The sequence below is a fragment of the Leopardus geoffroyi genome, chromosome B1, assembly GCF_018350155.1.
Source record: "Leopardus geoffroyi isolate Oge1 chromosome B1, O.geoffroyi_Oge1_pat1.0, whole genome shotgun sequence".
In the NCBI taxonomy this organism is placed as follows: domain Eukaryota; kingdom Metazoa; phylum Chordata; class Mammalia; order Carnivora; family Felidae; genus Leopardus; species Leopardus geoffroyi.
In genome coordinates, this window is record NC_059327.1 from 101,702,532 (window position 1) to 101,711,362 (window position 8,831).

Below are 8,831 nucleotides of genomic sequence, written 5' to 3' on the forward strand. Positions count from 1 at the left end.
AATGTATATGACTGTTCCGTGGATAAAGACAATAAAAATGAAAAAAAAAAAAGTTGAGAAGCACTGGGCTAAGGGGAATTACACTGGAAATACTTTAAGTTTAGGTTCAGTGGCATATACTTTTCCTACGAAATCAAAATCATATTGGATGTGTTTGGATTTAGGTTACAAAAATGGATATATTTAAGGTGTATTGTTTGCTGTACATAATTGAGAGGAAAAAAATTGTGCTCCTCAGCAGATGTAAGCCATAAAGATGTTTTAGTTGTAATGCTTCCCTGAGTAAGACAAGTAGTTATTAAATGTGGGCTCCTGCTTCTAATTAATGAGATTTGGTGGTAAAATGATTAAAAGGAAAAAAAATACCCTAACATTTACTGAGTAATCACTATGTCAGATAATATTCAAAGCACTTTAGGTACAGTAACATTAAATACACACACACACACACACACACACACACACACACACACAGGAACTGAAGGAAGATACTATTATTTCTCAATCTTATGGTTACTTAAGCACTGAGAGTTAACTAAGTTACCCAGGATCACAAAGCTGGTAAGTGGTGGAGTTGGACTTGAAACCTGGCAGGCTGATTTCAAAGACTGTGCTTTTAGCCATGACATTTCCTGCCTCCAAAGAAACAATATAGGAATTTGTGAAAATTGGATGATTAATCAATGACCCTTCAATAATTGATGGACTAAGGCTTGCATGAAACAAAGGGAAAGAGTATCAAGAGCACTTTAGTGGCTACATCTCAAGTAAAGATTAACTTCTGCTTCCTCTGAGGCATTTTGGGAGAGATGGGTCAGCAGGATGAAGGCTCAGAAATAAGAGCTAGACCTTGGAAAAAGACCAAGTTCTATGCCAGTGTGTCTCAACCATGCCTGTGCATTAGAATCACCTGGGTAGCTGTTCAAAAAATACTGGTGCCCAGACCCTACTCCCAGGATATTAACTCAATTAGTGTAGGGCAGGCCCAGCCATTCGAATTTTCTGACCACCTGAGTTGATTCAAAAGTGCAGATAGGTTTGGCACACTGCTCTAGGCACACCACAGACTCCTGCCATTGCTAGTTTATACATTTCCTGTCCTAAAGCTGACCTGAAACCCAACTCTAAACCCTTGGTGCCCACCCAGCCTCAACTCCAGCACATCCACAGTCAGAGCCTGGGAGAAGCCCAGCCACTTTGTGCAGGAGCTTCATGACAATACCAATCCTGTCCCCCTGGGAAGGAACCTCACAGTGAGGTGACTCCTGCTCTAAGACCAAAAGAGGAAAGCAAGGTGGAGGGGACAAAGTCCTTCTTTGCTTCTCTCCCCTTGGAGTGATTTCACTCTACAAAGCTGACACAATCAGTTCCTCCCTTGTTCTCCTTCCAAAGGTGACACTAGAAAGAAAAAGGAATGAACTACTGATAGGATTGGGACTTCCCGGAAGCCTGGCTCCTAGCCTACGTTAACAGAGATAGTGAGGAAACCAGGGTCCAAGATTACGGCTGTCTGCTAGTTCCTAGGGAAAACTCATTATTTCAGTTGTGATCCTTATCCTTTTTTAGTGACTATTTTAAGTGAATTTGTTTTAAAGTCTCTTTTCCTTTAAACGTTGCCCACATAATCAATCAGTCTGAGAACTGGGGGTATGACAGAGGAGGCCCAGTATGGCAGAGCAGTTAAGCAGGAGATGGGCAATGGGTGCACACTACTGTTAAATCAGCTAGAAGGAGCTAGGGCCAAGGACAACACTCCAGAAGTTGTGTCCTTGGGGGCCCCAGAAGCTCTGATTCCTAAATGACCTATGGCTGTGGAACTGATGCATCCACTACAAGTGACCTGGAACTTACGCTATGCCTTAAAAGCTTTGTGGATTCTCCTGTTAAATGGCATGTTTTGGTGAGTCTAACTTTACAACCAAAATTTCATATTAGAATTCATCCGTCAGTGTGGAGCTGTAGCTGTCCCAAAGGAGATAACCCATACAGGATGTTGACTGGGAGGTGGGAACAGAAGTATATGTCCTCTCCAAGAAGAAAAGAGTAACTAGAAAATCTTAACTGGAAAGAAAGCCAGGGTTTTACTTAGTGACTTCACTGTGCTCTTTCAGAAGTGGCAATGGAGAAAAACAGTTTCTTCCTCATTTTAGAACACAAAAAAAGAAAACCAATCAAGAGTTAAAAAAAATCCCCATATCAGGGAAGTTAAAGCCTACAGCAAAATAAAAGTCCAAAGATATACTGACTCCTGGCATATGCTTTTCAATTCTGGCATGGTTTTCAATTCTAAGTATAAAAAATCAAGGTGAAGAGATATCTATACAAGTGCAGACAAACAGGGTAAGATTAAATAATAATTGATGACAGCTAAGAACTTGTAAAGTGCGTAACTGTTCTTAAGTGTTTCTATTTATTTAATAATCTTTTCTGTATTTTTTAGTAATATGACTTATATAGATGTATGTTTTTGTTTTACCTTGTTTACATTTTTAATAATTTAAATGGAAAAGAATTTTTTTTCCCATGAATTGTAAGAGTCTAGCTGCATTCAAAGTCAGCCACTGCATTATTAATATTCTGCCCTTTGGAGCCTTATCACCACACTCACCCACCTACTCTCCTACCAGGCCAGAGTGGAGATCTCTAGGTAGGGATTAGATGAGTGTGTCAGGGAGAGGTACCTGTACTGGGCCCTTTCAGATCCTCCAATCCCTCTAGCTCCACATTGCCTTCCCCTTCTCTAACCAAACCCCTGGAACCTGATGTTCCTATTGACATTCTTGATTCTTTTCTTTCTTTCCTCCACCTGTGCCTTCTTTGCCAAACCTTATTAGGTTAAAGTCTCCATTCATTCTTTCTGTGCTTGCTTTCAACCTTAGAATAAAATCACAAACCTGGGCTGCGTGGATCCACAATGAAACCACACAACGTGATCCTACTTGGGCCCTCACTGTTAATTGACAAGGCTCTCTTTTAAAAAAAAAAAAAATTCTTTTATTCTTTATTTATTTTTGACAGAGAGAGACAATGAGACAGAGTATGAGTGGGAGAGGAACAGAGAGAGAGGGAGGGAGATACAGACTCCAAAGCAGGATCCAGGCTCTGAGCTGTCAGCACAGAGCCCGGTGTGGGGCTTGAATTCATGAATTGTGAGATCATGACCTGAGCTGAAGTCAGACACTTAAGCAATTGAGCTACCCAGGTGCCCCAAGGCTCTCTCTTTTATGGATGTATTGATACAGGTCTCTAGACACTGACTCTAAACATTTCTGTCAAGTCCTGCTGTCATATTCACTCTCAAGAAGCAGCTTTCTGTCCTAATGTAGACCAAGCCTACTCAACATAAATCTCCTACACATTCTCTCTCTCTCTCTCTCTCTCTCTCTCTCTCTCTCTCACACACACACACACACACACACACACACACACACAGTCTTTCTTCCTTTATATTTCTTTTCCAACTACTCTGCCAAGTTGATCCCAGAAGCATCATTATCTCAAAAGATCTTTCTTTGGGCACCTGGTTGGCTCAGTCAGTTGAGCAACCAATTCTTGGGCTCAGGTCATGATCCCAGGGTCATGGGATCTGACTCTGAGCTGAGCATGGGGCCTGCTTAGGATATTCTCTCTCTCTCTCTCTCTCTCTCTCTCTCACTCACTCTCACTCTCTCTCTCTCTTGCCCTTCTCCTCTACTTGCATACTCTCTCTAAAATAAATAAAATAAAATAAAATAAAATAGACTTTAATCTTATTTGAAAATCCCTTTCAATTGACTCTAAACATCCCCTTTCTACTGACATTTTTCCTTCTAAATAATATTCTCTAGCACCTTCCAGTTTCTTTAAAAAGACTCTCTCTCACAACACCACATTTTACTTTTTGTTAAAATTATTTCTGTATATGTTTTATGTCCTTTACTAGAATGAAGATTCCTTAAGGCCAGGAATAAAATTTAAGCATCTTTAATTTCCTCCAAAGTCTAAGACTGAATCTTATACACAGTGTGGGCTTATGAATGTGTATTGAATGAATGAATGAATGAATGAACGAATATCTCGGTATAGTTAAGTCATTCTTGGGCTCATTCCTGGTGTCTGAAAGAAAATCCATGGGAGTGCTCTGAACTTGCTTCAGTAAGACTCATTTAGGGTTTGGAATGCCTAAGACTGCCCTGGACTTCTCAGATAGTTATCTTCTCAGTGTAATGTAATGCCACAGTCCCTTAGTCAATGCTTCTCCATCTTATTTAATGATACTAGAAACTACACAATTAGGTATTAATTCCCTTGACTTAAATCTTCAGTTCCTCTTTAAAATTGCAACTATTAAAAAATAAATAAGTAAATAAGTAACAGTTGTAACTGTTTCTGGGAAAGGTATTGCATTTAGATTGCAGTAAACTATTTTTTGTGATATTTTCCTTTGCACTGAACGTGACAGGAAGAATAGAAATATATATATATATATATATTGTCCATGAGAAATAGGGGCAGAAATAGATGCTTTGGGGTTCCTTAACAGGACCTCTTTCTTTCCTTTCTCGCCTCCACTTGTGTTTTCTTTGCCAAACCCCATTAAGTTAAAGTCCCCATCCAGGCCCAAATCACAGAGGGGACCCTGTGAGCCTACAATGGCTCTTCAATAGCCTCCTGTGTTGTTCTCCTTAATAAATGGTATGAAATCCCCAAGGGTTGGTGCTCTCTAGGGCATTGTCTCCAGAAGGCCACTATTAAAATGTAGTTAAAAGCAGACTGGAATCCTGCTTCAATTTTTTTTCTGCTATAAATAAGCTGAGGGGCAACTTTGATCCTCATCTACGAATGGATTGGAATCCATTTCTCTGATCCTGCAAGTACAAGTTGTGATTTCCAAAACAGGCATATGGCAGTATATGATTTGTGATATTTTCCCTTCTTTCTAAATTTCCATAACTGCAAATGTCCTATACTTCATACACTTTCATTTTACCAGAAAAAAAAAAGTAAACTAAAGAAAAATGAGAGTACATTAATTACAAGCTTTAGGGGAAAAAACATGGAAATATCTTTGGGTCTAGAATATTTTTCCCTAGATTAATTTTGGTGAGAAAATGTTCTTTATAGTAAACAATGGCGTAGTTAGTTCTAGTCTCCACCAGTTTTTTTTTAATTTATTTTTTAAATTAAAGTTAGTTAACATATAGTATAATATTGGTGTCAGGAGTAGAACCCAGTGATTCATCACTTACATATAACACCCAGTGCTCATCCCAGCAAGTGCCCTCCTTAATGCCCTTCACCCATTTAGCCCATCCCTCACCCACCTCTCCTCTAGCAACCCTCAGTTCGTTCTCTGTATTTAAGAGTCTCTTATGGGTTACCTCCCTCTCTGTTTTTATCTTATTTTTCCTTCTCTTCCCCTATGGTCATCTGCTTTGTTTCTTAAATTCCATATATGAGTGAAAGCATATGATATTAGTCTCCATCAGTTTTTAATCATCAGATTAAGAAAAATATTTTAAGAATTGTTATAGAATAATTAAAGGAAAGAAAAGTCCAGGAAAAAGATCTACTGATATAATAAAGATGCCCCTCACTGTATATAATTGTACTAGATATTAAATCTTGACTACCTTCAACATTCACACACACAGATACACACACGCGTACACACACATGCCCCCCTCCCCCGCCAGAGTCATGTAGAGGGCATTTCTGATTTCATCAGAAATTTCTAAATTACTATGTCCCTATGCTTGCTTGCAGGATTTCAGTTTCCCCTCAACATCTCCCACAATTAATTGAGAGCACCAATACAAAGGGTAGAGACTTCATATGTGTTTGTCTTAGATCTGCCACACGTTCCCACAGTGTCTACAGTTCAGAGGGCCACTGGAAGGAGTGCCATTGTAGCCCCTCATGAGAGAAACATCAAGGCCCATGCCAAGGGTGCTTCTCTAGAGCTCCCAAAGCTGACAATTCTGAAGGCAAAACAGCAATGGCAGCTCCACAAAGGAAGCAGTCTCTCTATAATTTGGTGTGCTTTGTCATTCAGTTTATCCAAAACATACCTCCTTTGCCCATTGGCTTTTTCTTCCTCAGTCCAAAGGTGTCAGAGGATAAGCATTACATCCACTCTATTACATATGCTCAAGTCTAGTTCTAGAAGCTAGACAGAGAACAGAAGCTATACCACCATTCCATCTTCCTCAATTTCTTTATTCTGCTTTGGCTCAAATCCCAGAAAACTTCTCCTGCCTTCCCCTCCACCTCCCAAATTCTCCTGCTCTTCTGTGGATGCAAAAACTACTTCTGGGGGTAGAGGCAGGTGGGTTAAAATGAGAGGATGTTCTTTATGTTAGCAGTCTACAAGTCCTGGGTCAATCAGTCAAATGTCCTATTGTAATTCATACACCCAAAGACACTCAACTTGTCCTTTAGTCAGTAAAATCATGTCACGGGCCATCTTAGGGTACAGGTTTTGAAACCAAGAATTGCGTACCATTTGCTAGCAACCCCCGCTGAAATCCTCTTGCATGCTAGGAAAATCTAACAGATTGTTTCCAACTGATTCTTCTTTCATTTGTATGAAGAAGACTGGGTTTTCACAAGTTGATGAAAAATCACTCTGGGGACTGCTGCCTACCCAACTCTTAACTACTCAGCCTGTCAGGCCTCCTATTTAGACCCAATTAGTGGCATCTCAAGTTAATGCCAGACGACCTTCAAGTGCTACCCTAAACCGACCTCAAACTAAAGACAGACTTTGGAAGACAGCATCAACAAACTTGGAACAACTTTTGTGTAGCACAGATGATCTGACTAGGTTTCTGTAGCCACAATCCCCTAAAATATTTAGAGATTTTTGAATTTACAGAACAAACAAACAGAAATCCCTGACTCTTTTCCCATTTGGCATTTAAGTCAGATGAGCATGTTTTTTTTCTACTGTCCCCATTGACACCCCATCTGAGAAGTTCTTAAAGATGAGGGAGAAGAGAAAAAGGAATGGGATAAGAAGCAGATAAGGGGAATGGAGTGAAACAAAGGAATGTAGTGTAAGTGTGAAAAAGAAAGAGAAAGTGAGGAAAGCCTATAAGACAGATTCTCTTAATTTCATCACAGACAGGAAATACTGCTAGAATTGCTGATTCAAGTACTTTGGGACTATTTTAAAAACCAGTGCTTTGTTCCGAACACAGAACTCCAAGGAAGAATGTTTTCCTCTCTGTTTTTGCCACAGACATGACACTCAGGGAAAGCACACAGCTTTGTTTCCCCCCAATCACTCCACGACTAGACTTAAATTCTTCCATTAAGTGGGTCTTTTAAAATACAGCCTTGAATCTAGGAGTTAAGTGGAAAATATTCATTAGCAATCAAGAATCCTTTCCAGTTAGTGGTTAGCTCCTGGGGAGGAATTTCTCTTTTCATGGTCCTTCATCTTTGAAGGCAATCAAATGCATCGATGCAAAATAGGGTTATGAGACCATTTTACCTGGCTGTGATCCAAGAAGAGGTTTACTGGGCATTACTATATGAAAGAAAGTTGCTAAACTATAGTAAACACCCACAGATCTCTGAGACCAGGAATGAATCAGAAAGTTAAAAATAGTCCCCAAACCTGATCATTTCCTTTTCTGTGTCATCTACACAGGGGTGAATAGGTTAATATATTTCAGACAGTTAAAAACAGGACAGGATATGGAGTCCTTGAGAACTCCTTCCTACAGAGAAGCCAATTAGCCTCCAAACCTCAACTTTATCAACCCTGATACAGGTCATCATGATGTGGATTAGCAAGTAACAGGATAGAGTTATCTATCTATGAGATGGTGTACAGTTGTAAAGCCAGAAAACACTTGAGAGTTAAAATAAGAATTAGACAATTAAGAATCAGATTCCTTTCCACCTTGTGACTGATCGGCTTTTCTGATTAGGGTTGTAGAGATAGTCCTACATTGATACTTGCCCTTTTCAAAGTATGTTACCACCCCAGTAGCTAGAATCCTAGAATCATATAAATTAATGAGAATTAAAAACATTACACACTTGGTTGAAGGCATGGTATGGCTCTACTGTTTTGCTAATAAGACTTGAGGTCTTTTGGGAACCTGCTAACTCTCAAGGTTAGAGCATGGCGTGACCAACACTACCTAAGGTTCAAAGGAATTGATTCCATGTTTTCAATGCTATAGGCAAGTATTTCTGAGGGATGGCATTAGCAACTTCTTATATCTTAGTTCTATCTATATCAACTCAGGAGTAAAAGGCAACCCTCTCATTTCCTTCCCACAGTGAGGAGACCACTGAGAATGTTACCTGCTTTCTGGAACCTGACATCCATGATAAACTACTAGTTTTTTTTCTGAAAGCCAGATACACACAGTGCTAGAAATATAAAAGTTTGTTCTTAGTCTATAGAAGAATGATTTATCCTGGGGGTCATGATCTGCTGCATTAGTCTGTGACACACTGCAAAATTTATATGAGATTTCTTCCTTTGATTGAATCAAACACATTTGTGAACTCTAATTTAGCAACATTTCCCTTGACCATATGGGCCTCAGACAGCAATCATGCTCCACAATTCTATGAAAAATATCACTCTGGTACTCCTACAAAGGCTTATTCTTTCTTTATTGAGTCAGCCTCAAGACTTCAGTTGTTCAGTTATGAGGTAAAACAAAATATCTCTATGTTTGTTACTACCTTCAACTTAATTCTTCATTGCTCCCTTGACTGTGGCTTACTTGAGTATTCCCTGGGTTTTTTCCTTTTTTTGTCAGGGATTTTTATGGCACAGATAATATACCCATCATGTTAAAATCCAGCTTGCTTTGTTCACTTTA

The 8,831-nt window shown here is 39.4% G+C and overlaps 1 long non-coding RNA gene across 1 annotated transcript in view; it reads right to left on the reverse strand.

Annotated features, from left to right (window-relative positions):
* Positions 1-6,113, reverse strand: part of LOC123592921 — a 112,395-nt gene extending 106,282 nt beyond the window's left edge. Inside the window, exon 1 of the long non-coding RNA XR_006710012.1 lies at positions 6,051-6,113. This is a non-coding gene — a long non-coding RNA (uncharacterized LOC123592921). The remainder of the gene's footprint in view (positions 1-6,050) is intronic.
* Between the last annotated feature and the right edge of the window lie 2,718 nt (positions 6,114-8,831).